Source organism: Pituophis catenifer, unplaced genomic scaffold (assembly GCF_029215685.1).
Source record: "Pituophis catenifer annectens isolate HBS135680 unplaced genomic scaffold, rPitCat1.0.hap2 SCAF_1, whole genome shotgun sequence".
NCBI classification, from domain to species: domain Eukaryota; kingdom Metazoa; phylum Chordata; class Lepidosauria; order Squamata; family Colubridae; genus Pituophis; species Pituophis catenifer.
Window position 1 is genome coordinate 338,099,379 of NW_027256881.1, and position 22,657 is coordinate 338,122,035.

At 38.8% G+C, this 22,657-nt stretch overlaps 1 protein-coding gene across 1 annotated transcript in view; it reads left to right on the forward strand.

Annotated features, from left to right (window-relative positions):
• Positions 1-22,657, forward strand: part of HOMER3 (homer scaffold protein 3) — a 62,517-nt gene that overhangs the window by 5,439 nt on the left and 34,421 nt on the right. The window lies entirely within an intron of this gene.

A 22,657-nucleotide genomic window follows, 5' to 3' on the forward strand; every position in this document is an offset into this window, starting at 1 on the left:
AGTCCAACCCCCTGCCCAGGCAGGAAACCCTACACCACTTCAGACAAATGAACATCTTCTTAAAAACTTCCAGTGTTGGAGCATTCACAGCTTCTGGAGGCAAGTTGTTCCACTGATTAATTGTTCTAACTGTCAGGAAATTTCTCCTTAGTTCTAAGTTGCTTCTCTCCTTGATTAGTATCTGTGGAATTGGGATCGTAGAAACACCCAGGAGCATAAAAGAGTTCAGAGGCAGATGCATACATAAATGTCTTAAACTTATTTATTCATATAATAAATCATATTAATTATGTACAACAGAGATCAAGTCTCATGAGGAACAAACATGAAAAGAGAGAGATGGAGAGAGCGAGGTGGAAAAGGTTGGAGGGGGTTTTATACTCAGGGTAAGCCCCTCCTTTCCACATAGGGGTGGAGACACTCTCTGCCTCCACTGGTGTCTGTATGACACATGTGCCAATGGCTTGCAAATACTTGACAGTTTCCATCCATTAATGGAAAGCTTGACAACTGACTGACACTTATGATGGTTGCTGTGTCCTGGAGTCATGTGATCCCCTTCTGACAAGCAAAGTCAATGTGGAAACTGGATTCACTTAACAACCGTGTTACTAATTTCAGAACTGCAGTGATTCACTTAACAAATGTGGCAAATGGAGTAAAACTTAAACAAATTTCTCTCTTAGCAACATAAATTTGGGCTCAATTGTGGTCGTAAGTTGAGGGCGACTTGTACAGACCTTTTTTGTGCTCTTAGGGACATTCTGAGTTATGTTACGTTTGTGCTCTTAGGGGTTTTCCCTCTGATGGACATTTCTCACTGTTTCTAGGCAGGAAACATAAAAAAAACCACTGTACATGTGACACACTGAAAATGCATAGGTTGCAAACTGACTCCAAAACATTCTAATCCTACCCGCGGGTGTAATATAGCATTGTGCATTTTATATCCTTGGCCTTCACCTAATGTTAATGCAGCCTAGGGCTGCCAAAGAGTTGTCCACCTCTGAATAAAATGGATTGCTATCTTGATCCAGCAGGACTACTAATATGTTATGTCCTTAAACTGCAGTTTTATGGTCTGCTCTCAACCTGCATTGCCAGGAGCATCTTTTCGATTTCAAATTAGGCTCACAGTAAGTAACAAGCAGAAGAGCAAAACGGTATGAGGGCTAATTTGCCATCAGACCACAGGACACTCTAACTTATAAAGGAGAATATTTGTAGGTCAGGGTTGAAATAAGGACTCCTTAGTGCTTTTGGGTTGTTTTCTTGAAGGCGTTTCATAACGCAAAGTAGGTAACATCACTTCGATGTCTATGGAGATTCTCAGTCACCCAGGTCATGGTTGTCCCAGAGGTGCTTTTTTCACGAGGCAGCTGGATTTAGTGGTTTTTCTTTGAAGACGTTTCGCTTCTCATCCAAGAAGCTTCTTCAGCTCTGACTGGATGGTGAGGAATGGAGCAGTGGTGGGTTCGGCCCGGTTCTCCCAAACCGGTAGCGGTGACGATATGACGTCACCAAACCAATTCTGCCCCCCCGCGCCTTCCCACCCCCTCACCCCCCCTGCGTTATTCTTACCTTTTATTTGGCCCCACCCCCAATCTATTGCTGCTTCCTGAGTCCCAGCTGATGGCTAGAGGGAAAAAACTGTTTAATCTCTTGCCGCAGGGCTTCAAAGGGCCGCCCTACAGCTGATCAGTGTTAAAAGAAAACAAATGAGTAGATCAGTGCCTGCAAAAATAAATGGGTAGATCGGTACAGTTCTGCAAGCAGTTAAAAGCCTGGTAGACCAGTACCTCTGCTAAATCCTAAATAATTGTCACATGACTGTCAAGCCACACCCACAAAATAAGCCACGCCCACAGAACCAGTAGTAAAAAAATTTAGAACCCACCCCTGGAATGGAAGGATATATATATATATATATATATATATAAATCAGGGGTGTCAAACTTGCGTCATCACAGCATTGTCATGTGAGATATCGTGACTTTTCCCCCTTTGCTAAAACGGGGGTGGGCATGGCCAGCATATGATGCATCTGGCTGGGGATGGCGAGTTTGATACCCCTGATATAAATCCTTCCATTCCCCACCATCCAGTCAGAGCTGAAGAAGCTTCTTGGATGAGAAGTGAAACGTCTTCAAAGAAAAACCAGAAAGTCCAGTTGCCTCTTGAAAAAGGGCACCTTTGGCATCACTGATGATGCTACCTAGTTTTGGTAATGAAAACGTCTGCAAGAAAACAGCCAAGCTCTGAGAGCACCAGGGACTCCTTGCTATCTAGCTTAGCATCTGATCAATAACTGTGATGAAGTAACATGGTCACAGATGTCATAAGAACATATCACCAGTTAGAGGAAAGCATTTAGAAAATGGCTTCCCAATCGTTTCCAGCTCTTTAAAAGCTCTACTGGAGGTCACATGACTGGAAGGAGGTGGGAGGGGACATTGAATGGAGGACTCAATAATTTTATGATTGGTGACCAATTGCCTCGCTCAACAGAGATTTTTTTCTGATTTTTTTTTTTCTCTCTAACCCTAATCCTAACCCTAACCCTAACTCAACCAAATCTGGCACATTTTTAAATTTAAGCTTTCTCTTATTGGCTTTTTCCATTGCACCAAATATAGTAATGTCATTCTGTTTTGGCTTTGGAGTGTATTCCTGATGATTGGCAGAGAGATCCTAACCTAGTCCTCAGTCCCCATTTTAGATGCAGTGATTTCTTCCCCGTATTCTGTTAGGTTGCTAAGGGTAAAAACCATGATAAACTCTCCACTTCTATTTTCAAAGACACAAGCCAGATGCTGGTTAGAAGCTGACAAACAGGATGTGATTGGGACAGCCACTTGCATTTTCCAGGAAATACTAGTCAAAATCCAATCATTTCTGCTTATGAAAATATCCTTTACTATAGTTCTGGAAACACAAATGGAATATTATGTTCAAATGTCTTGGCTTCCTGGAAAAATTAAAAACTGTTATTTTTATTTGTGCTTTTGATTGCTTTATGCAGAGGTGTCAAACTCAGTTTCATTGAGGGCTGCATCAGTATTGTGTTTGACCTCAGGAGGGCGTGGGGGGGCGTGGCCAAGGGGCAAGGCCAGTTCGATGTCACTTGTGTCGGGCGCCTGTGGTGGCCCAAGTGCTCTGACAGAAAAAAACAGGCTCCCGAGCTCCGTTTTCGGCTGCAACGGCCTCCTGCAACCCTCTGCCAGTGAAAACGGGGTTCAGGAAGGCCATATGCGGCCCTCCTGAACTCCATTTTCACTGGCAGAGACACTGCGGGTCGGTCCTTTGCTGTTTGCAGGGCGGCCCCACGGGGCAGATCTAGGCACCCTGCGGGCTGGATCCAGCTCACGGGCCTTGAGTTTGACACCTCTCGCTTTATGCCTGGTAGTACAAATAGTCCTCGATTTACAGCAATTCATTTAGCGACCACTTGAAGTTACAAAGGGACTGAAAAAAGTGACTTATGACCATTTTTCACACTTATGACCATTACCATGGTCCTGTGATAAGAATTAGGATGCTTGGCAACAGATTCGTATTTATGACAGTTGCAATGTCCTAGAGTCACATGTTCCCCTTTTGCAAACTTCTGACAAGCAGAGTCAAAGGAGAAGCCAGGTTTACTTAAAAACCATGTTGCTAATTTAACAACTGCAGTAATTCATTTGACAACTGTGGCAAGAAGGTCATAAAGTGGTGCAAAGCTCACAACAAATGTCTTGTATAGCAACAGAAACTTTGGATTTAATTGTGGTCGTAAATTAGAACTACCTCTAAATATTGGCTGGCCATCTGACTATAGTTTTTGGATTGTGTAGTTACTCATTTTCTTGATTACTGTATATATCTGTATACTGTACATTATACAGATTCTTCTGTATAATGTCCAGATCATTTGATTGGAGTAATATAAAAATGATGTCAATAAGAAATAAGGCACAAAAAAAGCAAAGCAAGATTGAAACTAATCAAAGCTTAGCATATTGTATGAATGCAGCTGCAATGATCTGGGTATGTATATCATCAAACATAGTCAGGGTGATTTTAGTTTTTAAAATTCTTTTCTTTTGAAATCTTTTAAAAGAATTGGAGAATATATTTCTGTTTTCTCAGGGCACAACTGTAGGTTTTACATTGTTTATTTTACTCTTCGCTGCAGTATTTAAGAATCTAATCTTATTGATCGCTTAATTTAGCTTGCTATTTTCTCCAATCCCTTACAAGTAGAATGCAAAGCATTTATTCTGAAGTTCAAGACCTGTTCCCTGTGGACTTTGAGATATCATTTAATTCATTAAGTCACTTCAATAAGTAGCTTCAATGAAAATTTTTATTTGAAGCCTACTAATTTGGTAGCCTTAGTAAAGAGTTCTCCCCAGTGATTTATTCTGTGGAGTTATGGTTATTGCAATTTAGAAATAATTTTGCCATATGCCTTGATGTAGATGTTTTGGAATTGTCAGACTATTGGGTTTTTAAAATACTGATCTTGTCACAGAAATATTTTCTTGTAGAATAAAAAATTAAAGTGAAAAACACCTTAGTTGATCTAGTCTATCCAACCCCAAATTAATACAGGCAGTCCTTGATTTAAGAACCACAATTGGGATTAGAATTTTAGTCATAAGTCGAGGTACCCACATGACTGGACCCAATTCTTATATTATTTCTACAGAAGCCGTTAAGTGAATCCATTCTCCTGAATGGATGTTTTCTGCTGGAAACCGGCAAAAAAGAGAGCAATTTGTCACATGACTGCAAGATGTTGTAATCAGTCATAAATGTGACCCACTTGCCAAATACTCGAAATGCAGTAATGTGCCGTGGGAGGGTGCAGCATTTTGCGAAGACCAGAAATGCTTTACAGACCATAAAGCACCCTTTCTATGGCTGTTGTTACTTTGAACAGTGGTTAAATGACTGATCGTAAGTCAAGGACTACCTGCCAAGGTAACATAGTCGTTCAGAGCTGTCAGAGTCCTTGAAATATTTGGCTGAAATCAACTTTCGTAAGAGCTATGTTGGATTAGATAATTAGAAGAAAACAAATTTCTTCAAGATTTTAGAATCATCCTATGGGAAAAGAAAAAACAACAGCTAAATAACATTGAGCTTGACTCGCATAAAAAGCCCCTTATCAGGTGCAAGTAACCAGTAACAGGAGCTGAGTTCAAAGCACTACTACAAGTTTATTTCATGCAATCTGTACCTAAGATCTACTAACGTTCAAGCCAAATTGGTGCTAGATAAGGGTCAACGGAATTCACTGGTGGCTGGACTTGGGTTTCTTGCGGAAGCGCATTGACTACAAACTGATAATGCATTTGACCCTGCCCTCAGGCTTAGCCTGCTTATTTCCTACATCCTTGCAACAAACCTCTGCCAGAGGGAGGAATCCCATAAATGCTGAAAACATCCATTTATCACCCTCCCTGCAGGCCCACTAAAGCTAGGATTATCCTAGAGTGGCCTCCACCAGCCCATCTGGCGCGCCATGGCATAGGACCCGGGTACCTTCGAGACCGACTTCTGCCACCAATAGCCTCCCACCGACCAGTCCGCTTCCACAGAGAGGGTCTCCTCAGGGTGCCATCGGCCAAGTTATGTCAGCTGGCGACACCCAGGGGGAGGGCCTTCTCTGTGGGAGCCCCAGCCCTGTGGAATGAACTGCCCCCGGAAATACGTAAGATCTCCGACCTCCGGGTGTTTCGCTGCGCACTGAAGACCCTGTTGTTCCGCCAGGCCGGGCTATCAACATAACGATTTTAAATTGGGGTATTTAAAATTTCTGGGATTTTAATTGGAGCCTAATTATTTAATGATTTTAAATTTTAATTGTTGTTTTGTTTCTGTGTTTTTAAATAGGCTGTACACCGCCCTGAGTCCTTCGGGAGAAGGGCGGTATAGAAATAAAATTATTATTATTATTATTATTATTATTATTATTATTATTATTATTATTATTATTATTATTATTATTATTATTATTATCTCCTTGTCCTGAATCTACTCCCAGCTAGCTTTCTCCCTTCTGCCTATATACATCGTTCTTCAATTTTCATTCCCTAATATGTTCACATTCCATATGATTGCCCCACTTCCTTTCCAAACACAGCCTCTAAAATTTGATTGATTCCAAGCGATTGCTGCTTCAGGATTTGACATTGAAACATGTCAAACATGGTTTGTGGAGCCTACAGACCAACAGAATTTACCCACCTGTGTTCTTGGAGAATAAGCTTACTGATCAGACTGTAAAACCTCTTTGCTCAGACTGATTCTCAGAATTGAGAATAGTCTGATTCTCAGACTATTCAAGAGAAACTTGAATAACCAATTGCTAGAGAATAATTAGGGGACGATTATCCTTTTGTCTTTTGGTCATTGTAGGAAATGTTGGTTATTAAACCAACGATTTGGTCCAAAAGAGGTTTCTTAGATACAAAGTTGGTTGCAGTGTGCATTAATTTTATATTCTGTATTTCTTCAGGAGGTCAAGGTAGTGTAAATAGGTCTTCCTCCTCCTATTTTCCTCTACAGTAGCCCTGTCAGATCAGTTGGATAATACATAAAGACTTGATACTCCAAGTCACCCAGCGAGTTTCCATGGTTGAGAGTGACCTTGTGCTCGGTGTTCCCAATTCTGACTCAGTGCTAATTAACTACAGCATGCCGGCTCAGTGTTTGTTAGATTTCTATCCTACTTTCCTTTTAAAAAGGTAAAGGTTCCCCTCACACATATGTGCTAGTTGTTCCTGACTCTAGGGGGCGGTGCCCATCTCCGTTTCAAAGCCGAAGAGCCAGCGCTGTCCGAAGACGTCTCCGTGGTCATGTGGCCGGCATGACTAAACGCCAAAGGCGCACGGAACGCTGTGACCTTCCCACCAAAGGTGGTCCCTATTTTTCTACTTGCATTTTTTACGTGCTTTCGAACTGCTAGGTTGGCAGAAGCTGGGACAAGTAACGGGAGCTCACCCCGTTACACGGCACTAGAGATTCGAACCGCTGAACTGCTGACCTTTCAATCGACAAGCTCAGCATTTTAGGCACTGAGCCACTGCATCTTCTTTTTTTTTTTTTCCTTTTAGCAGTCAAATTATCCAAGGATAGTAGCAGTTGTCTATGGAGTCTCAGTCATCCAGGTCAGATTGTCCCAATGATGCTTTTTCAAAAGGCAACTGAATTTTGGTTTTTCCTTGAAGACGTTTCATTTCTCATCTAAGAAGCAAAACCTCTTCAAGGAAAAAGCGAAGTCCAGTTGCCTTTTGAAAAAGCACCTTTGGGATAATACCAGTTGTAAAGTGCTCCCTGGCCAATAACTTCAACAACAATTTTGAGTTTCTCAAATATTGATTGATTGTGTCTTACTTAAACTTCCTCCTTCAATATTCTATAGCTATCAGCAACAATACTAGGTTTATCTGAGCTAATGGGTCACTTTCATGCCATCCATTATGGATAGCAATTGTATATTCTGGTTTGAAATTTAGATCAAGTCAAGAAGCATACGTCTTTCAAATGGCTTGCAGGAGACAGCTGTGGCATTCGAAAAAGTGTCCTTTGCCAAATATATAAAATATCTTTCTGCACTCTGTAAGCAGAAAGGGAAGAGGGTCACAACAGGCATGGAAGACATAAGCAGCAGTTCAATGAACCAGTTGCACAGACTGCCCATAGAACTTGAAAGAAAAACATGAGGGTTAACAAGAATAAAGATTGTCAGAGGAATGTTTATTACAAACTGGCAACTGCAAAAAAAGGAGGAAGCAACAGACAGACAAGAATAAGTGGAACAAAATCTTTTAATTTACTGGTTTTGAACTGTATTGTTTTTATTCCTAGCCCCTCTCCTGTGAATCAACCTACTGCTGATAAAATGCATATAGCTATAAGGTGCATAGGATAGTCAGTTCTAACAAGTCAGAATCACCATTCCCTCTCCATACCCCTTTGCGTGTGGCAAGGAGGGTGTGCATTTTATTAACTGATACTTCTTAGCCAGTAATCCCAAAGGTGCTTTTCAAAAGGCAACTGGAGTTTCTTGGTATTTTTTTTTTCTTTCCTTAAAAATGTTTCGCTCCTCATCCAAGAAGCTTCTTCAGTTCAAGAACTGAACGTTAAACTTATCAAACTTAACGTTTGATACTGATTTTTAATTGATATGTTTTAAATTATGGGCCAAAGTTTATTTAATTAGTTTTAAATAATTATTTTAACTTTTGTGTATAAATGTTTTTATTCTGGCTGTTCACCACCCTGATTCCGAAAGGAGAAGGGCGGTATACAAATAAATAAATAAATAAATAAATAAATAAATGAATGAATGAATGAATGAATGAATAAATGAATAAATGAATAAATAAATAAATAAATAATAAATAAATAAATAAATAAATAAATAAATAAATAAATAAATAAATAAATAAATTCAAGAATCCTCTCGGATTAAAAGTGAAATATTTTCAAGGGGAAAAAAAGACAAGTCCAGTTACCTTTTGAAAAGTACCTTCGGGACAACGATGACATTGATAATTGAGAATCTCCATAGACACTTGACCAGTAATGCTGCAGGGTGACAAGAACAGTGGTGATAAAAAATTTGAGATCAAAAACTAGAATTATCCAGTGAACTTGTTTTGCTTTTGCAGGAAAAAATACTATATAAAAACAAACCTTATTCAACTTTCCGAAGTTGGATTTATACAGTTAAATTTAAAAGAAAAGAGAGGGGGGGGGGAAACGGAGGGAGTCTAGTGTTTTGCAGAAAGCACATTTTTTTTATCCCTGTCAGATGTAAATGCCTTATTCTCTATTGTGTAAATAATGTATATATGGGACATCAGGGGTTAACTTATTCTTTGGATTTTAATGTATTCATAATTTACCACTCCCATTCCTGGCTCCACCCCTTGTATATATAAGGAGCCACCCTCACCATTTTCTTTGCTTCTATCTTGAATATTCAGCGAATATAGAATGCCTATTATTATTAAAGAGAAATATATTTAAATCTCTAATTCTTATTATCTTTATTGAGTCTGATCCTGAAAATATTGCAACAAGCTGGTAGCAGAGGATGGTTAATTGACTCAATAAATAATTAAAAATGTCTAAGAAAGATAGGCCCAACACCAGGGCCTACAGCAAGGAAATAGAAACTGAACAAGAGATGGTCAACGAATCCACTAACGCGATTTCGAGAGAATCCGAAGAATACACCACTGAAGAAGAAGAACTGATAAATGAAAATAATGACCAGGAAGAAACCGAAATAGAAAATAACGAACTCAGGTCAGAGATATTGAAGATACTAAAAAGCCAGAAGAACGATGAAAGCCTCATCGCGAACCTCCAAGAAATGCTGAAGAACAACGGAGCAGCGAGAGAGAAAAACGTCGTTAAAGAAAAACCCAAAGATCAAAAAACTGTGAGTGAAATGAATACTGAGAAAGTCGTTGTAAAAAAGAAAAGATGTGATCCCGCGCGAAATTTTGAATGGCAGCCATCTTGGTTTCAACGAACTTCAAAAGAGAATGGAGCAGAGCCAATCAAAACGCTCAGTTCAAAATTTCTGGCGCGAAAAACGCTATCAGACGACGAAAGTGAAAAAGAAGACTCAAACTCTTCAGAAGAACCAGATTCAGAAAGTGAAGACGATTTAACAAAGTCTCAAGTAAAGTCAGCAATGAAAACGCTTTTTGCTGCTTTTGGGCCAAGATTGAAAATTTCCAAGGCACCAACGAAGAAGCAAGAGATCAAACCGACAACTCGAGACCTGCACGCTCCCATCCTGACTTCGAAGGCGACGACACCTGAGCCCAGAGAGCCATGCCGATTCCGTCCTACACCGCAGACCGGATCAAGTGCCAACGCACACGAAAGAAAGAGAAGAGCTGTCGCCACCACCAGAACCCCTAAAACCGAACCAGAGACCGACTCATCTGAAGAGGAGCGGAACGAGAGAGCTGAAATGGAGAGAACCTTCCACAACGACGCCAAGGAAGAAATGAGCAACGCGCATGTGCAAAGCTACGTAGACGGCCCCGAAAGACTTGAACTGGCCAGAGAACCGCGCAGACTCGTTGCGAGCATCCCCATGCCGTTCTGTAATTTCCTGCACTTGCGAGACCACGGACTGCCTCAGGTTGTAAGTAATGGACAAAATAATGTGGGGAACTTACCCAGTGACTTCCCAAAACTTAGAATTGATGGCATTAATTTACAAGAGTGGTATCAACAGCTTCAGGTTGTCTTTATGAAAGAAAATTTACTATTCTTTATAACTAGTCCTCCAAGAAGACCTTGGACTTTAAAAATAGATTGTTTACATCATAGAGCATTTTTCATAATAATATCTAGCGTATCTCCTGCAATGTATCATAGCATCAAATCAAACCTAACTGTGTCAGAAATAATTCAATGCATGTTTAATCTATTTCACAGCGATAGCGTAGCTACAACTACAAGAATGTCTAAGGATTTCTTTTCTTCTAGAGTGAAACCAGGGGTTTCTATAAGTGAGCATTTGATATCTCTAAACAAAATAAGAGCTGAGCTGCAATTGAGGGGGGAAGTGATTTCAGATCAAACAATGAAAAGTGTTATTATCAATTCACTTGATCCATCATGGGATAGCTTTATGTCACACTTAGATACTATTAATTTAGGATATTTAACCATAGAAAGTCTATCTAACAAATTGATAGCAGAAGACAATTCAAGAAAAAATCGTTCCAGTAATCAAACAGAACACAAATCTTTTAGGAAAGTAGCTTTCCAAGAAAAATATAATGAAGCCTTTAGATGCCACAATTGTGGGTCCAGGGAACACAGTAGAAGAGACTGTCCCAAAGTCTCAAGGGAGAGACATAGGCCAGAATATAGGAGCAAATACAATTATAGACAGTCTTCCACAGATAGACACAAATATAGAAGCCCACCAAATTACAGAGAAAGTAGAGGGGGTAGAGAAAATTCAAAAGAGAGAAAATCTGGGTCACTAAATGGACTAAACAAACAAGAAAACACCAAAACACAACAAAATGAGAACAATAATTGGCTTATTGATTCTGGTGCAACCAATCACACCACTAACAACAAAAGTATATTATCTTCATTTACAGAAGATAAGTTTGTGATAAAGGTAGCTAATCAAGAAAAGGTTCAAGTATTAGGCAGAGGAAATGTGACCTTGCCTGGTTTAGGTAAAATAGAGGGGGTATTATTAATCCCAGAAATACCTCATAACATACTAAGTGCTATAAAACTAAGCAGAGATTCTGACATCAATATAGTTTTCTCAAAGGGGAAAGCAACTTTAGAGAAGGACAAAACAAATATAGGCACTGTGATGATAAAAGGAGGTCTACCCTATCTGATAACGAAAGAAAGATGGTTACATAACATTGATTCAAATATGGAAGATTGTATTGAAGCAGATGATGAAAATGTTAGTAACAGTGACAATGATGAATGTAAAATACCTCATGATCACAAAAATACACACAATGAGAAGAAACCAAAAATAGGTAAACCAATTCATGATGAGTGTGCTCACATCTTACATAGGAAGTTAGGACATGCAAGCTTTCCTGTAGTTCAAAAAATGACTGAACACGCAGAAGGTGTCAAAATAAAAAATTGTGAAAATTATTTGGAATGCTCAGTATGTAAATCCACCAAACTAAAAACCAGTCCCAGACCAAAAAAATCTAACAGATCAACTAACAATATTTTTGACTTAGTACATATGGATTTAGTTGGTCCATTAACTCCATCAATTACCTATAGAAAACGTTACTTTCTAACAATAGTGGATGATTATAGTCGCTATGGTTTTGTTTACACATTAAAGCACAAGGATGAAACCTTTCAGAAATTTAAGGAATTCTACAAACGCATAGAAACACAACATAATATCAGAATAAAACAAATTATGACAGATAGGGGATGTGAATTCATGTCTAAAGAATTCTCCCAATGGTTAAAGGATAGGGGAATGCTACATTTCACGTCCAATCCATTTTCTGCGTTTCAAAACGGGATTGCAGAGAGAAAGAATTCCACACTACAAACCATGATTAGATGCACATTAGAGGATGCTGGTTTAGGCAAACAATTCTGGTCAGAAGCCCTACATTATTCAAATTACACTCAAAATAGAACCTGGTCCAGTATTGTGAATAAGACACCGTATGAGGTGATGTACAATAGGAAACCTAAATTAGCACACATGCACATATTTGGAGTCACTGCAGATGTGCACATACCTAAGCAGTTGAGGAGAAAGGGAGAAAACGTATCCAGAAGATTAAGATTTATGGGATATGAAACTGGAACCAAAGGGTACAGATTCATTGATAATAATAACAAATTTATAGTCTCCAGAACAGCTGTGTTTCATGAGCAGGCCAATTGGTCTAAACTGCACCTTAATGAAATATTTCCAAATAAACGCAAAGATGCGATATCTTGCGAGGAAGGGACAATAGAAAATCAAAACATTAACAAAAATAAGAACAAAACCAAAACTTGGACAAATAGTCAGCATAAAATAAAGACAGACACATTAACAAAAAAGGAAGCTAGATATTTGCACGACAACCATAGCAAACCTGAAAGAGCTATTAGAAACAATAGAAATCAAATACCAAGTAAATACAAAGATTACATAATGCATATGAATGGAGAACAAATAACACCTAATACATATGAGGAAGTATTAAAACTCCCTCGTGAAGAAAGAGAAAAATGGGAACTAGCTATGAAAAAAGAGATGGAAAGTTTGCAAGGATTAAATGTATTCACTCCTGCGATCGCACCTAAGGATAAAACAATTATAGGTACCAGGTGGATTTATAAAATTAAGAACCTAGAAGGAGGCAATACTTTATACAAGGCTAGACTAGTTGCACAAGGTTATGCACAAAAATATCCAGAAGATTATACTGACACATACTCCCCCACGGTGAGGACAGAGAGTGTTAAAACAGCTCTAGTAGTAGCATCTGCACTCAATCTGGACGTATTTCAATATGACATACAGACTGCGTATTTACACGCAAAACTAGATAAGGAAATATATGTAAGAGCACCACATAGTCAATACACTAATAAGAATGAAATTTGGTTATTAAACAAGAGTCTATACGGATTAAAGCAATCTGGCAAGAGATGGTACGATTGCTTGGTAAAAGTACTAAAGACCATGGATTTCAACGCTACCACTGCTGATAACTGTTTCTTTGTAAAAAAGAGTGATGATCACATTGAATTTGTATTAATTTATGTGGATGATATTTTATATATAGGAAAACACAAAGAGAGCAGAGAAATCTTTGTAAATAAGTTAAACGAACATTTCTCGTTGAAATCTCTAGGTAAAGTGAATAAATACCTTGGTGTACAAATTAACAAAACTAGAAGGGGATTCAAACTTACTCAGAAAGATAAGATCATTGAACTTCTAAACAAATGTAATTTAAACAATGCCAAAACCTGTGACACTCCTATGCAAACTGATTTCCTTAGAAACACTGATGAGTCTTCCCCTGAATTTAAAGATAATACATTTTACAGATCAGTTATAGGCTCACTTCTTTATATATCTAATTGGACCAGACCAGATATTGCATTACCTCTCAATTTATTGTCAAGATATGTTAGCAAACCAACCATGTATCATTGGGAAGCTGTCAAAAGAATTCTAAGATATTTGAAAAGTACATTAGATTTTTGTTTAGTATTAGAACCTAATAATGACAAAGAACCAAAAATTACCTGTTATGCGGATGCAGATTGGGCTGGTGATACATCATGCAGAAAGAGTACTTCTGGTTATATTTTTCTATTGAATGATTGTCCAGTTTACTGGTACACTGGTAAACAAGAACTGGTAGCCACTTCAACCACAGAAGCGGAATATGTTTGTTTATCCAAAGCTGCAAATAACCTTGTATGGTTCAATGACTTGATCTCAGATGTTTGGAAAAAACCTGCATTACCTTTTGTTGTGCATGAAGATAATAAAGCAGCCATTGAAATATCCAGATCCGATGCCATTGGACAAAGGTCCAGGCATATTGATATAAAATTTAAGCACGTGAGACAATTATCTCAAGATGGATTCATCAAAGCAATACATTGTGATACTTCTGAACAATTAGCTGACATATTAACGAAGCCTTTACCTTCTAAACAGCACAAATATTTAACTTCTAAATTGTATGTATTATATTGTCCTGAATCTGAATGTAATTGGTGTTGTATAGCGAACCGGCATTTAGAGGGGGATTTGTCAGATGTAAATGCCTTATTCTCTATTGTGTAAATAATGTATATATGGGACATCAGGGGTTAACTTATTCTTTGGATTTTAATGTATTCATAATTTACCACTCCCATTCCTGGCTCCACCCCTTGTATATATAAGGAGCCACCCTCACCATTTTCTTTGCTTCTATCTTGAATATTCAGCGAATATAGAATGCCTATTATTATTAAAGAGAAATATATTTAAATCTCTAATTCTTATTATCTTTATTGAGTCTGATCCTGAAAATATTGCAACAATCCCAATGTATATTTTTTATTTATTTATTTATTTGTCAAGCATATATAAGATAACAGGTAAAAGTATAAACATAATTTGAATACATGAAAAGAGAAAGAGTAAAAAGGAATATTAGGACAGGGATGGTAGGCACACTGGTGCACTTATGCACACCCCTTACAGACCTCTTAGGAATGGGGTGAGGTCAACAGTAGATAGTCTAAGGTTAAAGTTTTGGGGGTTTGGGGAAGAAACTACAGAGTCAGGAAGTGCATTCCAGGCATTGACCACTCTGTTGCTGATGCCGTATTTTCTGCAATCGAGTTTGGAGCGGTTTACCTTGAGTTTGGTAATGCTATGCTGGCTGGAGAATTCTGGGAGTTGAAGTCCACAGGTCTTAAAGCTGCCAAGTTAGAAGACCTCTGCTCTAGTTAGTAGTACAATATTACCAGAGAAGAAGCTATGCAAGAGATACGGAGGATCCCGGATCTGCGCACGTTTCGTCGTGCTCTCAAAACATTTTTATTTCAGCAGGCTGGCCTGGCCTAACTCTCCCTTTTAAATTTTTAAGTCGTTTAATTTGTTTTATAAATTGGGTGTTTTAAATTTGTTTTCGGCCAAAATATTTAATAATTTTAATGGACTTTTAATGTTTGTATTATCTGTATTTTATCTTGGCTGTTCACCGCCCTGAGTCCTTCGAGAGTAGGGCGGTATAGAAATTTGATAAATAAATAAATAAATAAATAAATTAGGTTAACAACTCTTAATGCCTTTTTGGCAATGTTGTTGCCAAAAACACAAGTTTTAACTTTTAGAACTCACTCACACAAGATAGTATGGCCTCTAAGTTAGGGGAAATTCGATACATTTACAGATGAGGAACAATCTGTTGATGGCTATTAATACAGCTAGTAAAGTAGAATCTCCTCATTGTGGGGCAGCATTACTGATCTTGCACTAAAGCAAAATGAGGTTGTTGCACTGCTTAGCTAACAGAACCCTGTTGACATTCTTCCAGGCCTTGGGTGGAGGTAATCCCTGGTTAAATGTTCCTGACATATTTTGCATCTATTTGGGGGCGGGTGTGTGTGTGTGTGGTTGTCTGGATTTCCTATCTTGATTATTTCCTTCATTATATTTTTATTTACCTGATTGTACTCCTATCTCATTTTCCTTTAACATTTTGAGTTGCCAAAATTGTTTTGGAGTTCCAGAATTGAATCAGATAAATAAAATTAAATATTTGTGTTCATGAAAGTCACAAATTATTTGGTTGTTTAAATCAGCTCAATATTATTGCATTTTTCTTATCTGAGAGAATTAAACCTCCCGGAAGTTGGTTTGGGGGATTATGTACCTTGTCCTTGGGAACAAGGTTAAACTAGGCCTGAGGCGACGTATTTTTGTTGGCTCATATTTTTTTCCACTACCTTTTATTCAGTGAAAACTAAACATGAACTAAGAGCTGTGTATTTCACTCTGAATTCCAATAGGGATGCCAGCTTTTTTCCACAACCTATTACACCCCAGATTTATGAAGCTATAGCTCCATCATCTCTAGCAATTGAGCATTTCTGGAGAATGGGAGGAAATGTATTCCAGCCCATCTATATATATACTATCAGTTTATATAGTTAGTATATATATATATATATATACTATCAGTTTGAGATGTATGCTTAGCTATTTGCTTCAAGGCATATTAAGATCAATAATATTATACAGTTCCTTTAATCTTAAACTAAAGATGCAATGTGTTCCTTGGTTGAACAATAGGATTCATATGTTTGCTGATGCTAAGTGAAAGAAGCAGAAGAGACAATAAAGAAGAAAAATGGCAAGATATAAAAAACGACGTGGTTCTGCACATATTTTCTGGGTCATGAAGCACAGTCAGAAAAGGGAAAAACATTAAATGAACAGAATTTTCCCAAAAAAAATGGGTGGAATTAAAATCTGTATGGCATTTAAATTTTAGCCAAACTTACAGTGAGTATGATTACTCTCCACTTCTATGTTGAATTATTTCCCCCCCCCATCATGTTTGATTTATTCATTCATTTATTATAAGTGTTTTTATGCCAGTTCAGTTTTTAAAAATCTGAACAGCTTCCAAAAGCACAGGTACCGCATTGTAACATGTAGCAACTTTTGAAATGTCTGGGCCACATCCAAGACTTTCAGGAATCACAAATTTTATTTTATTTAGTTATTTTTACAAATAACTCAAGGAAGCGAACCTACATAATACTCCTTCCCTCTTCCTGTTTTCTCCACAACAACAATCCTGTGAGGTGGGTTGGACTGAGAGGGAGTCACCTAGCTGGCTTTCATACCTAAACGGGGTCTAGAATTCACCATTTCCTAGTGATTGTCCCAAAGTCACCCAGCCGACTTTTGTACCTAAGGTGGGACTAGAACTCCCAGTTTCCTGGTTTCCAGCCTGGTGCCTTGACCATGAGACCAAATCTCAGATTGTACACCTCTAAAATGAAGCAAGCAAGAAACAAGAATTGAAACCTTTGTTTAGTGATGAATATCTTTTCCTTGTTTCCTTTTTTGTTCATTACTGAACTCTATTTTAAAATAGAATAGAATAACAGAGTTGGAAGGGACCTTGGAGGTCTTCTAGTCCAACCCCCTGCTTAGGCAGGAAACCCTACACCACTTCAGACAAATGGTTATCCAACATCTTCTTATAAATTTCCAGTATTGGGGCATTCACAACTTCTGCAGGCAAGTTGTTCCACTTATTAATTGTTCTAACTGTCAGGAAATTTCTCCTTAGTTTTAAATTGTTTCTCTCCTTGATTAGTTTCCACCCATTGCTTCTTGTTCTACCCTCAGGTGCTTTGAAGAATTCTATTCTCTATTTCTATTTCTATTTCTATTTCTATTTCTATTTCTATTTCTATTTCTATTTTACCCCTACCCCTACCCCTACCCCTATCCTTAGACAATTGGTTCAGCTCCTTTCCCAAAAGCTATTGCCATGGTTTACAATCTACATTTGAGAGAAATACAGGAAGAAAGTAGCTCTGTGAACGGCCAAAAGTCCTTCCAAAGGGTTTCACAAAAATATGTATGTGAGATTTTAAAAGCGCTTTGTATGAACAGAGAGAAGTGTCACCACAGGCATTGCAACCATCAGAGGCAGCAAAGAATGACAATTGCCTTTAAATTCAAACCAGACGTGTCTAGTCCTGCATCCTGTTTTCCAATACACCGGCCAAATAGGATGACCTCTGGATAGCAGCCAGCTTGGGCTTGATGGAATCAGCTATCTTCTATAATATCTGGTTAGTGTGAGATGGCATGGCTCAGTGCTGAATGAATTGATTCCATTTAGCTTGTGGAATGCCTTCTTAGGATGACTCGCTTGGTGTCTGTTGTCGGGGAAAGATTTCTTCTTTTTTAAAAAAATAAAATAAAAACATTTAAGTTTACTTGTTAGATATTTTGCATTAATCACAATTACTGGCAATTTTTCCTTTTGTTGTTATGCAAGTGCCGTTTTATTTTGCAGAGAATCTTAACCGTTGGAGAAATCCTACATGTAACTAAAATACAAGCGAATCCATATAAGATTGATTGGAGGAAAAGAGAGGTGCGTCTAGCTCACCAGCATACTCTCAACACAGATATTTGTTGTTCAGAAAAAGAGCTTTGTTGGATGAGATTAAATTGTACAGGTTGTCCTTGACTTACAACAGTTCATTTGGTGACCAAAGTTACAACGGCACTGAAAAAAGCAATGTGTGACCGTTTTTTCATACTTACAACCTTTGCAGCATCCCCATGGCCACGTGACCAAAACTGAGACGCTTGGCAACTGACTCGTATTTATGACGGTTGCAATGTCCCAGGGTCACGTGATCAACTTTTGTGACTTTCTGACAAGCAAAGTCAATGGGAAATTCAGATTCATTTAATGGCCGTGTTATTAAGTTAACAATTGCAGTGATTCACTTAATAACTGTGGCAAGAAAAGTCGTAAAACGGGGGGAATTCACTTACAGTAATTACTGTCTCACTTAGCAACAGAAATTTTCGGTTCAATTTTGGTCGTAAGTCGAGGACTACCTGCATTTCCTCCCTTTCCAAAACCTGTCAGTCAGATGCCTTTAGAAAGCCCCCAAAGAAGGCAAAAAAGCTAACAGTTTTGTCCATGTTTCCTTTTCTTGGTATTTGGCACTAAGGCCTAGACTGCCCCGATATTTGGATATTTCACATAGACATGATCTTGAAAATGCATTTTCAGAGCCTTTAAAAAAAATGTAAGAAGATGCTGGATCAGCATTCAGCTTTCCGCTTTGCCTGCCTCTTTTCATTTGACTTCACTTCCATGTTGCGAAGCAGTTCTCCTTTTCTTGCTATATTTATGCACTTGCCCTCTGATTCACTCTTGGTGGAGGCAAGAAGGATTAACTAGACAGACCTCCAGAAAGGCAGATCCTTTCATCCTTACATCTGTTTTTCTTCATCAACAAACGTCGGGATTTTGCCTACTTTGGTAGGTTTTGGTTTTCATCAACATGTGCTTCCATCGTTGCTTCCCTTTTCTTGGGTCATTTCCTTCCTTAGAAATTGGTTTCCTTCCATTTCTTTTTTCTGCTTTATTGTGCTCCTCGCATCCAGCTTTTCTTCCTTATTCAGTTAGCAGGTGAGCGCACTGTAATAAGCTGATGTTCATAATACTCAGGAAGAAGGTGATCCTTGCCCCCGCTGTCTTGCAGAGGATGGTCTCCATCTCATTATAAATCCTTCTTTCTCTGGATGAGGCTGTGGTGGTGTGAAACATTTTACAACTCTGAAATCTTCTCAAGCTGTGGGTGAAGTTCTCCCCTTTGTCCTCTGGGCAACCATGTGCCGCTGACATGTAAGCTACAGTACTGGGTGTAAAATTGTCCAAGATTAGAAATAGCTGTCTCAGCAGCTGCTTTGAAATATCCACCCATGTGAGCCTGGCTGTAGAGTGCAGACTTTGGGGGAACGAAACTGTCCGAGCTCCAATTTTCTTCTAAAGACTGAAAAGTATCCCCCTAGCCATTCTGTTCTTTTTATTCTTTTGAAACCCTGAATCGCCCGATCATTTTCTTCTTAATTGACCTTTAAACAGAAGAGTTTCCAATGTTTTGATTGCTGAAATTTTCTAAGTGTTTCTAGTTTACTAATTGTTAGAAATGTTTATTTCTACGTCATTATTAAATAAAAATAAATGGTCTGAAATGTTCTAATGTTTCTAAAAGTTTCTAATGTTTTGATCGCTGAAAGAGAAAATAAAGACCAGGGGTGACATGATAGCAGTATTCCAGTATTTGAGGGGCTGCCACAAAGTAGAGGGGGTCAACTTTTTTTTTTTTAATTTTGATTTATATGCCGCCCCTCTCCGGAGACTCAGGGCGGCTTACAATGCGTTAAGCAATAGCCTTCATACTTTTGTATATTTATACAAAGTCAGCTTATTGCCCCCATAAACTGGGTCCTCAATTTACCTACCTTAGAAAGGATGGAAGGCTGAGTCAACCTTGAGCCTGGTGAGATTCGAACCTGCAATAATTGCAGGCAGCTATGTTAATAGCAGGGTGCTTTAAACCACTGTACTACCAAGGCTCCTTATTTTCCAAAGCATCAGAATTCAAGACAAAAGACAATGGATGGAAACTAATCAAGGAGAGAAGCAACCTGGAATTAAGGAGAAACTTCCTAACAGTGAGGACAATTAACCAGTGGAACAGCTTGCCTTCAGGAGTTGTGGGTGCTTCATCACTGGAGGTTTTTAAGACCAGACTAGACAGCCATTTGTCTGAAATGGTACAGGGCAGAAGTGTCAAACTCATGGCCCTCAGGCCAGATGCGTCACCTGCTGGCAATGCCCACGCCAGGTTTAGCAAAGGGGGGAAAAGTCACAATACGTCATGTGATGCCGCCGTGATGCGAGTTCGACACCCCTGGTATAGGGTCTCCTGCTTGAGCAGGGGGTTGGACTAGAAGACCTCCAAGGTCCCTTCCAGCTCTGTTCTGATTGACTGTGTTAGGTTCAGCTTGCAGCGTACTCCTAACTTGTTGGTCAGGCAATATCTGTTTCTTTAAGGAACAACTGAGCCACGTAATCAGGGTTTGCTGAACCCTGTAATTAGGCTACAGTGCATAAATAAGCAGCACAGAGAAGCGTTCCTTCTTCCTGGTTCTTCCTGCTTCTTCCGGATTGATACCTGATTGTATCCTGTTGCTTACTGAGTCTATTATATGGTACTGTATACCAATAGTTACTAAAGTCTGTTTGCTTTGGTAAGGGAAGATACTTACTGGACTGATATTACTGTTTATGACCTTGGACTGTTTTACTTACACCGAGACTGTTTGTTATCTATAAAGTATTATTCTCACACAAGCTGGACGTTTATCTCCTTCCCTGTGTGTTTCTGCTCTGCTCGTTGCACAAGCAACAAATACTTTTACACACACCCTAACATTGGTTATGGGCCCAGAACGTTCCAGGGCTCTTTAATTTGTTTTTGTGGAAGTGAGAAGTGCAGGCAGTGGGTGTAGTAGTCAAGATGATGGTTTTTGAGCAAGGTACAAGTTATTCTACTATAACCCGGTTGGATGGAACAAACTATGTTACTTGGTCCACAAAGTGCTGTCTACTTTTGCGAAAAGAAGGACTGTGGGACATGGTTAATAATCCACCGGACATAACTGCATTGAATGCTGCTGACGAAGAAGATGCCAAAAAGATAGCGAAGTTTCACAGGGACAACGAGCGTGCTTTATGCATCATTGGCCTGACACTGGGAGACCAGCAACTTGTCCATTTCCGGGGCGAAGAGTCTGCTGCGAGGTGTTGGTCAAAGCTAAAGAAGCTCTACGTTCGTGACTCTGTGGGTGTCCATATCTACCTGACACGGAAACTATTTCGCTTACATCTTCAGAAAGGAGGAGACATGATGGCTCACCTGGACTCCATGACAGGGCTTTTCCAGGAGCTACATGAGAAATACCTTGTGTTTACTGAACTGCAGCAAGTTTATATTATTCTTTCATCATTGGATGACAGTTATGACTCTTTTGTTTCATCATTAGAAGTATTGTCTAGAGATGAACTAACATTGGCCAGTATAACTGGTAGGTTACTGGATGAGGCCAAACGTAGGCAAGAACGAGACCAGTTAAGGATGCAACAGCAACCAAATGTGGAAGCTGTATATGAGAATGTCAATATTGTTAAACGCTGTTATGCTTGTGGGGCTAAGGGGCACATTGCAAAATATTGTAATAATAAGAAAGTATCTGCTAGAAACTCTGCTAAACCCAGGAAAGGGTGTAATTTAGCAACCAGTTCATCTAATAATATAAAAGATGATTGGTGGGTGATTGATAGCGGTGCCTCTCAATCCATAACAAAAAACAGAAAACTGTTTCTAAATATGAAGAAAAGTACTAAAAAGGTCAAATTAGCTAATGGCTGGAATGTGACTGTAGCTGGGGAGGGACTTGTTCAATGTTCTATTAGTAAGCACCCTTTACCCATGCTTTATATCCCTAGTTTGAAATATAACCTTTTATCTGTAAAGTCATTACTACATTCTGGGTTTACAGTAACTTTTAAAAACAACAAATGTTTGCTGGAATGTGAAGGCACTGTAGTTACTGCAGAATTAGAAGACGACTTATTTGTTATTAGGGATAAGTCATTACTGTTAGTTCAGTCAAAAGCTAAATTTGGAAATATAAAGCCGCATGATGAATGCTTACATTTATTACATAGAAGGCTTGGTCATCTGAATTTCAGGTTGTTGAATTTGACTGTTAAGCAGTCTAACGGCATAAAATTAAGGGCTTGCAGCAAATACCTGAACTGTAATACTTGTAACCAGCATAAAAGTAAAGTTACACCTGCAAACCGCTGCAATGGGTTTAAAACAACTAAACCTTTGGAGGTAGTCTTTTTAGACTTAATAGGGCCAAAGAAACCCAGTTTAGGGGGAGCATGCTATATTTTGAGTATAGTTGATCACTTTACCAGATATGGTTTTTGCTACCTTATGAAGTCCAAAAGTGATACGTTTCAATGTATCACAA